This window comes from Emys orbicularis, chromosome 5, assembly GCF_028017835.1.
Source record: "Emys orbicularis isolate rEmyOrb1 chromosome 5, rEmyOrb1.hap1, whole genome shotgun sequence".
Taxonomy (NCBI): domain Eukaryota; kingdom Metazoa; phylum Chordata; order Testudines; family Emydidae; genus Emys; species Emys orbicularis.
In genome coordinates this window covers 97,897,046-97,914,631 of record NC_088687.1, presented here as the reverse complement: position 1 = coordinate 97,914,631, position 17,586 = coordinate 97,897,046, and the positions used below count along the sequence as shown (strand labels likewise).

The following is a 17,586-nucleotide window of genomic DNA, read 5'->3' as shown; positions in this document are numbered from 1 at the left end:
TGATACTTTGTCCCTGGCAGGGCTTCTGTCTACAGCAGGGGTTCTCATAACAAATTTTTTGCTGGTGGCCTCATTGACACTTTTTTCTAAAATTATTTATTTTTCTTAAAGTTAATAAAGTAATATGCACATATATACATCCAAATCATTGTAATTTATTTATGTAAGGTTTGGTGTGTTTTTTTGCAGACTCAATAATAAAAATAATGCACAGTTATCTCTATGCTTTACTGGACCTAACAGATTAGAAACATAAATAAAGTGCTTTGCACGTTCTTGTCTTCTTTATTATTCTTTCTTTTGCTTTTTTGGTAAAAGTGGTTGTCTATACAACAATTTTTGAAGTACATTTAAAAGTGCTTTCACATAATAGAAGTCCAAATAATAATGAAAAAAACATATCTGCAAATAGGTCCTGTAAAAGGGTTTGCGCCGGGGCTCGACCCTTCAGGACAGGAGGGGAGCCACACCGACTCCCTACTGCACGAATTAAACAGTCCGTTAGCTCAGGACTCAGCCCCTCTGGTCCAGGGGGCTGAGGAAACCACAGTCAAGAACCCAGGCCCTCTGGAACAGGGGCTGGGCAGGCAGGCAGTCACTAAGCTCAGGCCCTTGGATGCAGGGCTGAGCACAAACAGTCAATAAGCTCTGGCCCTTGGAGGCAGGGCGGAGCACAAATAGTCAATTTAGCTCAGGTCCTCTGGAGCAGGGGCTGGGCACAGATAGTCAATTTAGCTCCGGCCCTCTGGAGCAGGGGCTGAGCACAAGCAGTCAATAAGCTCAGGCCCTTTTCAGCAGGGGCTGAGCACACACAGTCTATAAGCTCTGGCCCTTGGAGGCAGGGCGGAGCACAAATAGTCAATTTAGCTCAGGTCCTCTGGAGCAGGGGCTGAGCACAAGCAGTCAATAAGCTCAGGCCCTTTTCAGCAGGGGCTGAGCACACACAGTCTATAAGCTCTGGCCCTTGGAGGCAGGGCAGAGCACAAATAGTCAATTTAGCTCAGGTCCTCTGGAGCAGGGGCTGAGCACAAGCAGTCAATAAGCTCAGGCCCTTTTCAGCAGGGGCTGAGCACACACAGTCTATAAGCTCTGGCCCTTGGAGGCAGGGCGGAGCACAAATAGTCAATTTAGCTCAGGCCCTCTGCAGCAGGGGCTGAGCACAAGCAGTCAATAAGCTCAGGCCCTCTGCAGCAGGGGCTGAGCACACAGGCAGTTTAGGAGCTCTGGCCCTGGGTCAGGGCGGAGCACAAGCAGGCAATTGGCCTAGGCAGGTAAGGGGCTCAGGTTCCTACCTGCGTTGGGTGAGGGGGAAGCCTGCCACCCGTGTGTAGGGGTGGCAGGGGGGGACACAGGCCCACCCACTCCACTGTGTCCCAGCCCGGGGCCCTAGCAGCGATTAGTGTTGCTGCCGGTCAGTGGGGTATCCTGACCGAAACACACTGCCATGGGCTTATAGGCCTCTGTAGCCTGACTGGGGTCGGCTACCCCCGGGCTACTTCCATTATCCCCCTCAGGGCCTACCTCGTCTGTGGCACCGGCTGCGGTCCAGTCCATCAGTGGGGACTCCTCTCGGCCGGGGCTTGGCGGCAGGTCTGGTAGCTCTGTAGGGAAATCCGGCCACTGATCCTCGGGCGGTTCCTCCGGATAACAACAGGGCGGGAAGGATTCTGGCGGGGCCTCCCCTTCAGGGTTGCTGTGGGGGAGTTCCACGGGCGCCTCCCAGCGACGGGAGCGGACGGGCTCCGGCGGCTCCTCTTCGTAATGAGCTCGGGGCAGCTCCGGCCAGCTAGGGCATCCACCTCGGGCTTCCGAGGTATCCTGGCGGGGAGCTCCCGACCGCACATCTGCTCCCTGCGGTGGCCGGCGCCTCACTGAGCTCTGGCTGCTGGCCTTTATACTTCCTGTCCCGCCCCTTGACTTCCGGGGGGCGGGGACAGGTGGCGGTGGCTCCGCCCACTTGGGTGTTTGCGCCGGGGCTCCCTCTTCAGGACAGGAGGGGAGCCACACCGACTCACTACAGGTCCATATTTTTTATTTCAGAAACAGACAAAAATCAATCCAGCTCAGTAATAATGATAATATTAACAATAAACACAATCCTATTATATTGTATGTTAGAAATACAGTGTGATAATAAAAGTTCTGGGTTATACACATCCATTGTGTGGATCAGATTACTTGCAAAAATGCAGCAGCTCTTTGAAAGGAAAGTCGGCAGGATATCAACTCTCCTGTGAAATTAGAAGAGAATCTTCGAGGCTAGCATCAGTGAGGTGGTTTTGGTACTTGTTTTTCATAAAATGAAGTGCACTGAATGCCCTCTCACACAGCACAGTAGTAGAAAACAGGGACAAGAAAAGCAAAGCAACTATAGCTAGTGGCTTGTAGGTGTCCTCAAACAGGTACCCATTACTCCAGAACTCCTGTATTGTAACACTGGGTTGACTGAAGTATGTTTTCATTCTTGAATCATTGCACATTTTCAGCATGAGGAACTTGAGATTCCTTAAATCCAAAGAGTCAAAGGAAGCTAATCTACCTTGCAAGGTGGTAGTTTGTTTGCAGCCAAAAAGGCTGAACCAGAATTGTTGAATGGGTCAGTCACAAAGATGTACTGACGGAAAAAATTTCCCTCACTGAAACGATTTTCAAGATCCTCCGAGAGGATACTCAGGTATTCGGTTACAGCTAAGCTGACTTTTTGCTGCTCATTCTCATCCTGACAGCTGAGAAACTGGTAAAAAACTGAAAAGTCCCATTCCTCTTGTAGGTGATGGATGATGTCAGTGACTGTCATTCTAAATGTATTAATTATTTCAACGCTATCAAATATTGTTAACTGAGGTTTCTGAAGCTCCAGGTTCAAGGAAGCAAGCGGTGGTAAAAACTCTTTAAAAAAGAACAGGCAACCATGTACTTCGGATTTTGTAGCTTTTGGGACAGTTCCGGTGAAACTTTATTCAAAACCTCAATGAGCTCTTCCCAGAGCTCAAACAGCCTCTGTACACTGTCATTAAAACTAAGCCAGCAGACTGGGCTTTAATGCAGCAGCACCTTGTGTGTTTCACAGCCCATTACACACAGAGTTGCAAATCTCCCTTTATTGACACCACTGGTGTTGACAGCACTGATGCATTTTTTCACTATGGATTCAACCTCATCCATACTTTTCATTGAAGCTTTGCTGGCAAGTACTTCTTGGTGGGTAAAACAGTGAAACAAGAAAAGTTTAACTGTTCTTGGAAGTAGTTCAGCACTTCTACTTGTGCACTTTGCATAGCTGCTGCCCCATCAGCTGTCAAACCACAGAGACTGTCAAAGCTAACATAACACTCCTGCATTCTCGCCTGAACACATTCAAAAATGTATTTGCTAGTAGGCCTATCTCTGAGGCTCACCTGACATAAAACACCTTCAGAAAAACAATGGCAATCACAGTCCAAAAAGTGAACACATATGATTTACCTTGGGATTCCTCATGACATCAAGACTCTCATCCAAGCACAGACTGTAGAAAGGGCTTGCTGTGACCAGGGCCGGCTCTAACTTTTTTGCTGCCCCAGGCAAAAAAAAAGAGCGCCGCCCCACCGTAACACCCCCCCCGAGCATCGTGCCGCAGAACCCCGCCCCCCCAGCGCCGCGCCGCCAAAACCTCCACCCCCCCACAGCGCCGCGCTGGGCCGGGCTGCCGAACCCCCCGCCCTCCCCCCCCCCCCCCGAGCGGCATGCCAGGCCGCCGAAACCTCCACACCCCCGAGCTGTCAAACCTATGCTGAAACCTATGCCCCCCCAAGCGCCACGCCGTGCCGGGCCACCGAACCCCCCCCCCCGAGTGCCGGGCTGGGCCACCGAAACCCCCGCCCTCCCCGAGCGCTGGGCCGGGCCGGGCTGCCGAAACCCCCACCCCCCCGAGCGCAGCGCCGCGCCGGGCCACCGAACCCCCCCCAAGTGCCGGGCCGGGCCGCCGAAACCCCCGGCCCCCCCGAGCCCCCAGCGCCGCGCCAGCCCCAGCCACCCCCGTGCTGCACCACTGAAACAAAAACAAAAAACCCTGCGCGCCCCCCGCCACCCCAAGATTGGCCGCCCCTTCCGAGGTGCCGCCCCAAGCACGTGCTTAGTCGGCTGGTGCCTGGAGCCGGCCCTGGCTGTGACTTTTCCTGTTATTTCATTTTGTAGAAAATTTTCCAGATCTCTTGTGGTCCTCTGTAATGTGTCATTGCTCAGTTGTATATCTCTGAAAAGCTTACCTTCTGGTTCTACGGCCAGAACAATTTTCTTCAGGAGTTCTCCATCACTGAATAGTTTCCTTGCTTGCCCCAAAAGTAGTGCAACTTTAAAAGTAGCCACTCAAATCTGATTCGCTTTATTCAAAAAAACCTTTGAGCCACCGCTGTTGTCTTTCAAACTCGGTTTTTGCATCATGTAACAGCTTGCACCTCTGAAACTCATTGTGGTAATTCTCTTCAAGTACCACAGCATGAGTGCTATAGTGACATGGTATTGCATACATTTTGATTTGATGAATTTCTTGGCAGAGGGGCATTGCAATGTACATTGGCCAAACCGGACAGTCTCTGAATAGAATAAAGAATAAATGGACACAAATCTGACATCAGGAATCATAACATCAAAAAACCAGTAGGAGAACACTTCAGCCTCTCTGACCACTCAGTAACAGACCTAAAGGTGGCAATTTTGCAACAGAAAAGCTTAAAAAAAAGGACTCCAACGAGAAACTGCTGAACTTGAATTAATATGCAAATTAGACACTATCAATTTAGGCTTGAATAGAGACTGGGAATGGCTGAGCCATTACAAACATTGAATCTATCTCCCCACGTAAGTATTCTCACACTTCTTATCAAACTGTCTGTACTGGGCTATCTTGATTATCACTTCAAAAGTTTTTTTCTCTTACTTAATTGGCCTCTCAGAGTTGGTAAGACAACTCCCACCTTTTCTTGTTCTCTGTATGTGTATATATATCTCCTCACTATATGTTCCATTCTATGCATCCGATGAAGTGGGCTGTAGCCCACGAAAGCTTATGCTCAAATAAATTTGTTAGTCTCTAAGGTGCCACAAGTACTCCTGTTCTTTTTGCGGCTACAGACTAACACGGCTGCTACTCTGAAAGCTCTCTTACAAACAGCGCACACTGCAACCTGCTCAGAAATGGAATCAGACGGCTTCAGAAACACAAGAAACTGCATTTCCCACTGGTCTTGAAATGTTCATTTTCCTTACTTCCATGTTCTGCTTTTCTTAGCCGGACATGGCTCCTGTGCGACCATCTCTGTATCACATACAGGGGCACTATCTGGCACTGTTTTTTTGAAATACTTTCTGATATCCATTCGTGTCTTTATCTCTTTTGCCTTTTGCCACAAACAATCTCAGCCTACCAATGAGGTTGACCAATAGCTGCTTACAGAGCTACAGTAGTGGGAGATGTAAACACAGTGTGTATATGTTTTGTGATTTGAAAGGAAACCACATCTACGTAATACAGCTCTGCCTGTACATTAGTAACATTTAGAAGAGAACAAATCTGCATTATGATTTATGGCGTTTACAAGGCAACTTTAAAACTTTACATCTCAGTGATTGTTGGGGTGCTCTGGTGCATAGGAGTAGTTTGACTTCTATATTTGATGGAGCAGGGCGGTGTGGATTTAACCAGTACCGAACAAGGCCTTATGGGCAGGCGATATGGACAACCGCCCATAGTGCTGTGGTGGGGGGAGCGCCATGGACAAGAGGCAAGGAGTGGGGCAGGCCTGGGGTGCGAGGCCATGGAAGGGAGCTTGGGACAATGTGGGGGAGGCAGCAGGGCCCATGGGTGATGGGGCGGTGGGTGGGGAGCCTGGAAAGTGGTATTTGTATCTTTTTAAATATCACTTTTCACAGCAAGTCATGGCAAATTGAGACCTGGATGGAGGGGTGGGGGGTGAGGCACCAGGGACGATGGATGCGGGGTGTCACCGCCACATGGTTGGGGCTGATGGTCGGCTCCCTGGGCCAGCACCTGCAGGATTCCAAGGTCGGCGCCCGCTGCCATGCAGCCGGGGGTCAGCACCTGGGGTCAGCGCTTGGGGTCTGCGCCGGCTGTCACATGACTGGGGCCAAAGGTCGGTGCCCAGAGTCCGCACCCGCTAGAGCACGCAGCCAGCACCGGAGATCTGCACTGGGGCTGGTGGCCAGAGATCAGCGCCCAGGGTCAGCGCCCACTGCTGCATGGGCAGGGCTGAGGATTGGTGCCCACTGCCACGTGGCTGGGGGTCAGCAGCCGGGGCTGGCACATGGCGTCTGCGCCTGCTGTTGCATGACCGGGGCCGGAGGTTGGCGTCTAGGGCCAGACCCACCAGAGCCTGCTGTCCTGTGACCAGGACTAAGGGTCGGTGCACAGGGCCAGTACCCACTGGACTGGAGCCTGCAGCCGGCACCGGAGAACTGCACCTGGCCAGAGTTGTCGCCCGCCAGAGCCCAGAGTTGGCACCCGGGGCCAGCAGCCAATGTGGTGTGTCGGAGTGTGCAATCTGGTGTCGGCGGCTGCCGCTGGGGTTGGGAATTTACACCTGCTGCTGCTTGGCCGGGGCTAGGGGTCCGAGTGCATGGCCGGGTGTTGGCGCACTGCGTGGCCACAGCCAGGGATTGGAGACCCCCACTGCCGCCATCACACGATCAGGGGCTGGAGCCTGAAGCCCAATGGCCAAAGGCTGAGGTTGCATGGCCAGAGGTTGGGGTCAGCGCTGGAAATCCCTTGGACAGAGCTCTGTGTTGGCACCCAAAGCCCCAGGGCTTGAGCCCTGGTCTGCAGCCAGGCTCCTAAGGCCCTGCTGCTCAACCACCCCAGGGCTGAACAAACCCAAAGTCCCCCTGCCCCCAGTAGAGAACTCACCTTGGTCCTTCTGTGTTGTGTGTCCCACCTGTCTCTCCAGAGAAGCAGTGCAGCGCATCCAGGAGCAATAGGGAGGGTTGGGAGGGGCTGATGATTACCCCCCCACCACTGCCCAGGAGGCTGCCGTGGCTGCAGGGGAACCCCTGGTGGCCACATGCGGCCACGGTGGCCGCATTTGAGAAATGGTGGTCTACAGCATATAGAGGTGCTGAGACATAAAAGGATGTTTTGTGGTTGGCTGGATGCTTGGTGGGAGAGCTGTCACTTGAAAGAATTTTTGGACCACTCTTGTATCTTTTGTTTCCCAGTCTATGGATTTCTGGCATGTTGTGGAGACGATATTGTTGATATCAAATGAGGAAGACAATGACTACTCATTAAATGGGAATATGTTGTAAACAATCTATACTGGGCTGTGAAAATTTAGCATTGTACTAAGAGGAGACAAATCAATCACATCATATTCAAAGTAGTTAGAAGGGAAAGAGTTATTCATTTGTTTGTAGGTGGTGGAAAATCCCACTCAGGACTCTGTTAGTAACAACCATTTGTTAGGAACAGCGTGTGAGAGAATTTAGATACATTAACTGCAGTGTAGTTATCTTATAAAAACACCATAGCTGCCTAACGGCTCTAACTATTTACATGTACACAGGACTCTGTGAGCATTGACATCAGTCAGAGTCAAAGATAAAAGGTTGGTGAAAAAAGCCCCCACCCTTGCTCCGATCATCTCTGGATCTATAAAGCGGTGACATCTTGTGCCAGGAGGCAAGTGCTGTGTTTTAATGGGGTTTTTTTTGGCACTCATCCTCTTCTCCAGGGCACAGAAGTGGGAGCAGAGTCTGTCTCCTGAAGGTCCTGAATATATGAGCAAACAAATACACCCTGGGTCCAGTGTCATCAAAGACCCAGAGCTCGTCTTGCCTCTCCAGCAGCTCTTTGCAGAGGGATGGATTCTCATGGTCAGTGGCCAATTGCCTCTCCAGCTCCATTACCACCTTACTTTGGTGCAATCTTTGTGCTTATGGCTGTCTCCTAAGTCATGATAGCAGTGGGAGCAATGAAATCCACTGGCAGGGACGACAGGACAAGGACTAACCAAGATGGAGACAGCACCTCAGGGGCTATCTCCTCCCTTTAGGGCGTGTTGCTCTGTTTCCTTCTGCTCCAAGGATGCCCCCCGCCTCCATGTAAATAGGAACAGAGGTGTGACCTGCAATTACAGCTCCAAGTTTAAAAGGACCCAAGGACTGTAAAAACTGCACTGGGTGTATTTGATTCTCCTCAGGGGCTCTGCCCATGAAAACAACTAAGATCTCCCCCCAACCGAGGAGAGGATTTTAAAAAATATGGAGGTCAACTGGATGTCTTGAAACAGCAAAAAAAACCAAACAGGAATGGGGTCAAAGTTTTATAGAATCATAGAATATCAGGGTTGGAAGGGACCTCAGGAGGTCATCTAGTCCAACCCCCGGCTCAAAGCAGGACCAATCCCCAGTCAGATTTTTGCCCCAGATCCCTAAATGGCCCCCTCAAGGATTGAACTCACAACCCTGGGTTTAGTAGGCCAATGTTCAAACCACCGAGCTATCTCTTAAAATAATGGATCTGGAAAGGGACATTGAGCAAAGAATCCCAGACAGCACCCATTGCTCAGAAAAAACATCGAGTGTCATCAGGCAGTGTCTGGAAGAACTCTGCCTGGATGTGTGATCTAAAAATGGCAAGAAAATAGGCCTCAAAATCACATAAAACCTGCCTCCTCCCCCTGCTCCTCCTCCAAGTATGTCTTTCTAGACTGAGAAATGGCAGTTTTGGCTAGTTATATACCTGTTCCTACTCATGTGCAGGAGGAGATCTCTGGACTATGTGGGGCTGGAACAGGATGGCCATAAATAAAAAGGTGAGGGGTAAAGTGCAGCAAAAACATTAATAAAAGACTGTAGAGGAGGCAGAAAAAGAACTGCAAAGCTGGTGTGCTGCGGTCCTCTTCTCACACAAAAAGGGCAGGTGTCGGAGGACGCAGTGAACTGTACTAAAAGCACACCCATGTTCACTGCTCCATGAAGGAGTTATCAATCCATACCCCTGGCAGGCTGTGAAACCAAGGTCAAAGGCAGGCTGGCCCACAGGGGAGCTTTGCCTCAGGAATTTGCAACTGGTCCCCCCACTTGGTATGAGGGTGGGACCTGAGGGCAAGAAAATGGGCAGTATGGAGCACAGGCATGTACAGCTGTTCCTGAGGTGCAGTTTGTAGGCAGACCAGCTGAATGTCATTAAGCTGGTTCAGATGGTGTGTGCCTGAGGCAGCAGGGATGGCTCATGGGGTAGGAGCTTAACATTAAGCTTTGGAGGACCAGGAGATACAAGCAGGTGGAGACCACCACCATTTTCTGCTTGAGAAAATCAAAAGAGAAAGGGGAAATGGCAGTTTTTACCCCCTGGAGCACACAGTGGGGGACACAAGGGTGAGCAACCCTGTGCACTGTGCTTCTCCCCTCTGATGACTCTACATGAGTAGGTACAGGTATATGACTTACAACTATAGCTCCAAGTTTTAAAGGACCCAAGGGCACCCTGTGACACACACATGCCCCTGCTGCTAATGTATACTTTAATTGTAATTTAATGAAAATTATGCAAACTCAAGAAATAAGCCAATGTTCATATTAACAGAGCTTTTCTACATGCAAGGAAAACAGTATTTTACTTGCTAATAATGCATTAGTAGGGACAATCCTGTGTGGTAGATTGATAGATTCCACTTCTCTTTCTCTCTACTTCAGTTCTTTCCAAATAGGTATAATGAAATTGAGGCAATTACTGAAGCCCTTAATCAGTCCTTAATCTGGCAAAATCACCACTAAAATATGGGTTTTATCACAGCAAGACATAAGAATAGAAAATTGGATTTTGGCCCTATATTATTCTTGAATACAACTGGTACAATATGGGAAGCAGACCCAGATATAGATGATATAAATCAGACATGCAAATTGTTAGGAAAATTTACCAACACAGATACTGCTACTGTTTGATGTTGATGGGATAAAAGTAGTGCCATGTTACTCACCTGTTCAAAATAATAAGTGACTTTGGGTAAGCGGGTGAGTGCAAAGCCAATATACATGTATTGCAACAATTGTGTATTTGAGAGCAGTTTTAGATGTGGATGGATGAGTGGATCAATCAGGAAGTACCCAGACATATATAGTACAATTGCAGATGTAGGCACACAGATCAACCAGGCATTACATAGAAACAAGGATCAACTTTAAAATATGATACACGGTTCCTACTGAATAAGAAGCTTGTCTGAAAACAAGATGAAAGAGGAGCATGCTGTTGATATGGTAAAGCAGTTTTTTTTATTTTAAAGGTCTTCCTTCCTTCCTTCACTTTAATCACTTGATCAGTTCTGAAGGTGGATATATGTTCACCTGGTACAATAGTTATCTTGTTATTAGCTTTGTCAGTTTTTATGATTTAAAGAAATGCATTTGTTCCAGTCTTTCTGTTGATTTACAAACTGTGGGAGCAAGGGGCACAGTACATGTGGAAAGCTAGAAATATGGCTCTTTTTTACATTTTATGAAATAATAATGTATATGTGGGTGTTCATTTCTGGGTGCAATCTGCAGGGTAGGAGACAGCAAATGCTCAAGGTAGCACTGCCTGGAATAAATGTCTTATTTTTGTATTCACATGTCAATTTCCAATATTGAATATTAGTTTTTAATTTTGTATGTCTAGATTTCATATTCATGGAATGCTTAAAATTAATTACATTTTAAAACAAAAGGCTTATGGTTTTAAAGGGATATGTTCACATATATACACATATGTAACAGAAGACTAGAACTTGACTCCATAAAAAATTGTCCCCTCACCGATCCTATATAAAATGAATTGTTTAAAAGTGTTATTTTGTTAAGTGTATACTGAGTTACATGGTGCAGGATCATGTCTTGCTGTCTCAGTTTGAGTACACAAATACACTGTAATATTTCACTGTGTGCCATTAAGGACATAACTAAATGAATGATAGAAACAACTTCAAAGTTGTCACTGTTCTACACAGCATGGCTACCTGGAACTCCATGGCAACACAGCATGGCGACCTGGAACTCCATAGCAACAGTGGGAAAAACCTCAAATTTTCCTGCTCCAAAGGCACAAGTTCCTTCTGTAAAAGAATGCCAAATGGTATTATACTGTTCAGCCACTGGTGGCACTATGTGTAACATACCTTATTTAAATAAACCTCAGCTGGTTGAGCATTAAAGGATCTTATGATGAACACATCTGGTGTGTATAAGCAAGTTCTGTACCCAGTCCATATCTGGTGCAAAAGCATGACACTTTGCACCTGAGCCTACATGAGAGTGGAATCTCTATCAGCTGTTAGTAGTAGAGGGTCTAGAGGCAAATCGCTAAACAATTCTGATTTCTTCCACAGATGGTGGTGACTTCAAGATGGGTGCTTTTGCACATTCTTGTTTTGTAGATACACACATTCCTTTCATTGGCAGTAAGCTTTTGTTTTGGTTAACAAAATGGGGGAATAATGTAGTTACTTAGTTTCAAACTACCTTTTTTGTAAAAGAGAAGAGAAAAGCATAGCAACAAAATGAAAAAGTCACACAAAACCCAGCCAGGCACCAGCTCCAGACAACTGTTTTCCCTAGTGTAGTAAGATGAGGCCCTGAGACATAAACCCTTGGTATCAGAGGCCCGGTATGAAGCCTGAGGCCTGAACTGAAGTAATGGTCAAGACATTGCTAACATAAAGCAAAGTTAGGCTGTGAGCCAGAGGCAGGCCCTGCTTACAGAAGTTGGCAAGAGGAAGGCTGCTAAAAAGCACATATACACATGAAAGCACTAATAAAATGAACGTATGCCAGGATGGCACCAGAACAGCCTGATACAAACACACCCCACACAGATAACAAGGAACAGGCAGACCCAGCCTAAAGACAGTATAAAAGGACAATACGATGGATAGACAATATGATGAATAGACAATATGAAAGGACAATACGATGAATAGACAGTTTGATGGATACTTATTTGTCCTGCACCATGAGAAAGGCAACACCCTAATGCATAGAGGGGGTGTACCTCAGTACGTTCAATGATGCGTAACCGGTTTGTACCTGTGTATAAGAACGCATCCCTGAGTGGACATCTTTGTCTGGCCTAGGGGGCAGTGGAAAGTCCCGCCACTGACTGAGCTGGTCCATTGCCAGGGAGCACATATGTACTAGCAGAACCGTAGATATCTAATCCGGGGAGCTAGAGACTGTGTTTCTCTTCTACAATAAACCTGTCCGGGTGCCTCTGTACCTTATCGGAGTCTGTGGTCATTGGGGGTTCTCTAGGGGGTCTGCTGTGTCAGCTATCTGTGCAGAGCTGGGGCAGCACACAGAGGGAATACACACAGGCAGCCGACTGATATCAACATTGAATAGAGCAGAGCACCACACCGGTAGCATCCGACGACAGCTAGCTCTTTGGTCTATAGTATAGTATTATTAACACTGTGAATCATTAAAAAGAGCATGACAAGTTTGTTTAGTACCATGTTCTGAAAGTTCACATGTTGGTAAGCTTTCATTATGTATTCACTGGCAGTTCTATTGCAAATTAAATCCTTTGATTAATTCATGAGCCTTCTGCTTGCTGGAAGTCCTGGTGGTATAAAGTGATGTCATTAGTGACACCCTAGTAGCAAGGAAGCCTGTAATAAGAAATAGTAAACCATTTTCTCCTCTGCTTGAACACTGATTTAACAATCAGGAAAAATAACATTTTATGGGTATTTAATTATGTACTATCTGACAGTGATTTCTGAGAAAAATGGGTGCATCTGCCTTTAATTCTTGCATTTTCTTTGTGCTAATTGGTGTTCACATTTGCACTTAAATACGGCATCTGTTGGCATTCTACTTTGGTTTTGGAAATTGAAACTGAGCTATGCTTATACTGCACGAATGCTTTCCTGACTAACCCAAACTCAGCAAAGAACCAACTATGCTGAAATCTCTCCCTCCTTTTCTACACATACTATGGAATTATCTGTTCTCCATTACTGTAGCCTACAGAGTAACATTCATGCAGTCTCAATTAATTTCACTGGGCTGTAATTGTGCTACTTCAGAGAAGTACCACTAGGAAGGACTACACAATGTAAAGCTAATTTACCACATGGGGAATGAAAGCTTCATGCAGACTTGCCTTGGAGGGGAGAAATATGCAGTCCCACCACCTAAAAAGGACACCCTCATTCATGATGTCCAGAAAACAGATTGGAAAATAGCTTTTACGTTCTAGACTTTGTTTGGTATATGAACACTTGATAGATTACTTGCTAATTATTTTGGAACAGTGTTCTGATTTCACAGACAGAAATAGCTGGTGCTGCTCAAAAAACTGGAGAAAAATCTTGAATCATCAAAAAGCTAATTGTGCTAAAAACTCCCCACACTCGCACATCTATTTGAAATAAAAGCCTGTTTACATTGGAAAAGTGTGTGTATCCATCCCTTGCAGAGGATGAATGGGCTCCTTACTAGATTGAGAACACAAAACTGGAAGCCAGAAACTTCAGAGTTCTACACTCACTTCTATCAGTGACTGACCTTAATACTTATGTACAGGACACTGGTCAGTTAGAGAGTCTACTTAGTTTTTATCTTATAATTCCAGAAACAAAACATGTATTAGTTAAATGTGACTTTCAGACCTCAACTCGAACCCTTAAAAACAAAGAAATTCCAAATTATGAACCCCTCTTAACTGTACCCTAATGCCTGCACAGCACATTTACCCTGACAGTGATTGAATCTGCATCTTCACAAGGAATTTCCTTTTGCCTCCAACAGATTAGGAAGTCTCTTTATGCATGACACATTAATCTTCTGCATAGTATAACACAAAACCTATATTACAAACTTAGCAGCACTAGCAGTATTCAATGTTGACACGTGCACAGGTAAGTGTACAGTATTTAGGTTTTTGTGGAGGAAGTGTGAGGTCATAATTAAGGTTTTGATTATATTGGGGTCCCTCTTTTTGACCCAAGCAGATAGCTAAATTTGCCTCCACTAGGAGGAGAAATTGATGATGGAACCAGATATTTTCTTTGATGCAATTGTTACACTCTTAATGACAAGATACAGTTTTTCAAAGAGAACATGGTTTATTCTGGGCATTCTAACTTTTTGCTTTAGGAGCTTCTTGCAGACAGAGACCTCTTCAGTGCACAGCCACAGGCCAGCCTCCTCTTGCAGTAGCAGCACACGCTCTGCACAATCTAGCTAGTGCAGTAACTCACTCACTGAACCCTCAACCTAGCCGTAAAGGGCAGCTCCCATTTCTCTCGTTATATAATTTATATCACCAGTAACAAGATATATACAATAATAAACAAATATTCAAATTATTACTAAATACAAACAATATGAATCTATTTATAAAACATCTGTTCCAGGGACCTCACACAATCTTATCTATATACAAAGATTATAATAAAGTCCCTGCTCCTCTGAATACAATAAGGATCAAACAGCAGGAGATAGTTTCTTTGCTCACAGTTCTAAACCTGCGTTTCCAGCCAGCACTTTGCGCCCAAAAAGATTTCTCTCTCAGGGCCATATTATCAATGCTTGTGCTGCTGTCATCTTGGCTTTCTGGGCCTGGCTGCTTCTGTGTCTCTCTGCCCCTTCTCTCTTGCCACAAAAACAATTCCACTAGCGAAAGCCCTAGCCCCTTGGGCCATATGGTTCAGCTTCTACTTGAGCTTTTCCAAGGGCTTGTGTTTTGGGTGCTATTGCTATTGTTTCAGTTACCTGGTTATAATGGCTTCTTTACATTTATTCTAAATGAAAGGCAGCAGTTACAGTTCAACCCAACCCACCACAATATGGAAAAAATGAAGGTAAAAGCAGTCTGGTCAACAACAGTTGCTTAAGTTAGAGCTAGGGGCCCCTCCCAAAATAAATGGTTAGCTTGAGATCTTAGGTAGAAAACTATTTGCACTTACATCTTCTAAAAACTTAAACTACGACCCTGGTCAGCCTTCAGAGCATTTCTTCCTCACTAAGCAATTACATGGCAATTTGTGAAGCCTGGTAACACAATTACTTTATCAGAAATGAAACAAAACATCTCTCCAGCTAACTAAATAAAACCACAGAGTGTACATGGAGCATGGCAAATGGCTGCTGATGAAGGACCCCTCTTTCTTCCCATTGCAGTTCTCAAGTCTCTGCTGGTATTTGTTTGACTGACTTGAAGTTAGGAGTATGTACTGTGCCTTTAAGAGTGGAGCTTTAAGAACTGTTGGGAGCAGTCTAGTGGCAGCTTCACCAGATACACAGCTAGGAGCACATGACTCTGCTTTGTCTTACATAACTCTGTTTTGGTTCTAATAAAGCCTAACTTCCAAGAGTTCAGACTGTGCCTCCTTCTTATGAATCCATAAGACAATTCATAGTACTGGAGTGTGATAGAAGTTAGGACAGAAAAAGGAGGACTCTGTGAGGAGTAAACGAGTCATTTTGGAAATGGAGCAACTGAAAGCCCCCAAGGAGTTGAAACTCTCAAGTAATGCAGCAGACTCCTGGAAAAGATTCAGAAAGAGTGTTGTAGATGCAAGCAGCCAACTGTGGTGAGAAAGAAGACCATCAGAAAATAGCAATCCTATTAAACATTTCAGGACTTGAGGCAGTGGATGTCTTTAATAGCATACAGCTAAGTCAGGCAGAGGGAGCAAGGTATGACACAGTTTTGCAAAAATTTGAAGAGTATTGACTATCTGAAAAGAGTGAAACATTTGAAAGGTATAAGTTTCACCTTAGAGAACAAAAGGAATGAGAGTCCTTTAAAAATACCAAACAGAGCTGAAGCTAATGAGCCAGTCAACTGTGAACAGTTAACAGACTCCATTATATGGGATCAAATTGTAATTGGAATCAGAGACCCAAAGCTACAAAAAAGACTATTGGAAGATATGGATCTCACTTTGGATAAAGCAGTAAGACTGTTTCAGGCAGCAGAAATCACTCTGAACAGAATAAAAGTAATGGAAGAAAACCAGGACACTGCCAGTCTGGATAGAATGATGAGAGAAAAGAAAACTGGCAAGGAGTATGTCAGTACAGAACAAAAACCAGAGAGAAGAATGGAAAAAGCAAAGCGCAAGGGACAGCTTCAAGGTTGCACAAGATATGGACACAAACACAGACCTCAGCGATGTCCAACTTTGGTAAGTGCTGCAATATTTATAAGAAATACAATCATTTTGCCAAAGTCTGCAACCAGGATTAAACAACTGCAGAAGAGGAAGCAAAGCATGTATGCTAATACAGTAATCCAGGAAGAGAGCACAGACAGCAACACAGAAGCAGCGTTCTGTCTAGGAGCTGTATCTGAAGAGAAAGGAACAACTGAATGGACAATTTCCCTAGAGACTAATGGGATAGGTAAATGTTGTTTCAGATGTTAGTGTTAACAAGTTAAAGCCAAAAAAAAGGGAACATGGTAAGCAAACAGGTTAAGCTGAAAGCTTATAATGGAGAACTCATTTGTACTAGAGGTATGTGTTTACTAGAAGTGAAGGTAAAAGGTCAAATAGAATTGATAAACTTTGTGATCGTTAAAGGGAATAAAGCATCTATATTAGGTTTAAAAACATGCCAACCCCTTGGGCTGATCCAAAGAAGGCACATGGTAGAGGAGATAAGGGACACAGGCATAGAGGAACAGTATCAGGATGCTTTTGAGGGCATAGGAAAATTAGCAACTGAACATAAAATTGAATTTACAGCCAAATTAGCCTATCATACATGACCCTAGAAATATTTCTGTATGAATAAGAAAAAACCTCAAAGAAGAACTGGATCATTTTGTAACAAAAGACATTATTAGAAGAGTAGAAGAGCCTACAGAATGAGTGCCCTCATTAATAATAGTAGAAAAAATGAAGGAACACTGAGATTATGCCTAGATCCTAAAGAGCTTAACAAATATATCAAAAGGAAACACTTTCAATTATCTTCCATGGAAGACATTTTTGGGGTCCAAAGTATTTTACTACATGAGATGCATCATCTGGATTCTGGCAGATTCCCTTAAATGAAAGGAGCTCCAAATTATGTACTTTTATTATACCGTGTGGAAGATACTGCTTTCTCATATTACCATTTGATCTAAAATCTACTCCAGAAGACAATGTGCCGTAAATAATTGAGGGAATTGAGGACACAAATGTGTATATAGATATTCTTATCTGGGGCACCACAGTAGAGGAACATAATTACAGGTAAAAGGCAGCATTGGACAGGGCTAGAGCAGTAGGCCTAAAGCTAATTAAACAAAAATGTAAATTCATGCTAAGAGAAATTACCAATTTAGGAGAAAGGTTAACTGCACAAGAGGTATGTATTGATCCTAGCAGATCAAAAGCCATAACAAATATGCCACACCCAGAAGTTAAGGAGGGGTACCGAGGTTCATAGGAATGGTTAATTTTGGGGGGATATTTATACCGAATTTAGCTGGACAATCCCAACAACCTTGTGCACTCATGCAAAAGAATAGTCAATGGATATAGGATGCTAACCTGGACAAAGAATTAGCTCCTGTCCTAAAGTATTTTGAGAGCAGGAGACAGCCAAATT

The 17,586-nt window shown here is 45.3% G+C and overlaps 1 pseudogene; it reads right to left on the bottom strand.

The window, feature by feature from the left end:
• Positions 1-2,174: 2,174 nt before the first annotated feature.
• Positions 2,175-10,034, bottom strand: LOC135879680 (uncharacterized; annotated as a pseudogene).
• Positions 10,035-17,586: the final 7,552 nt, after the last annotated feature.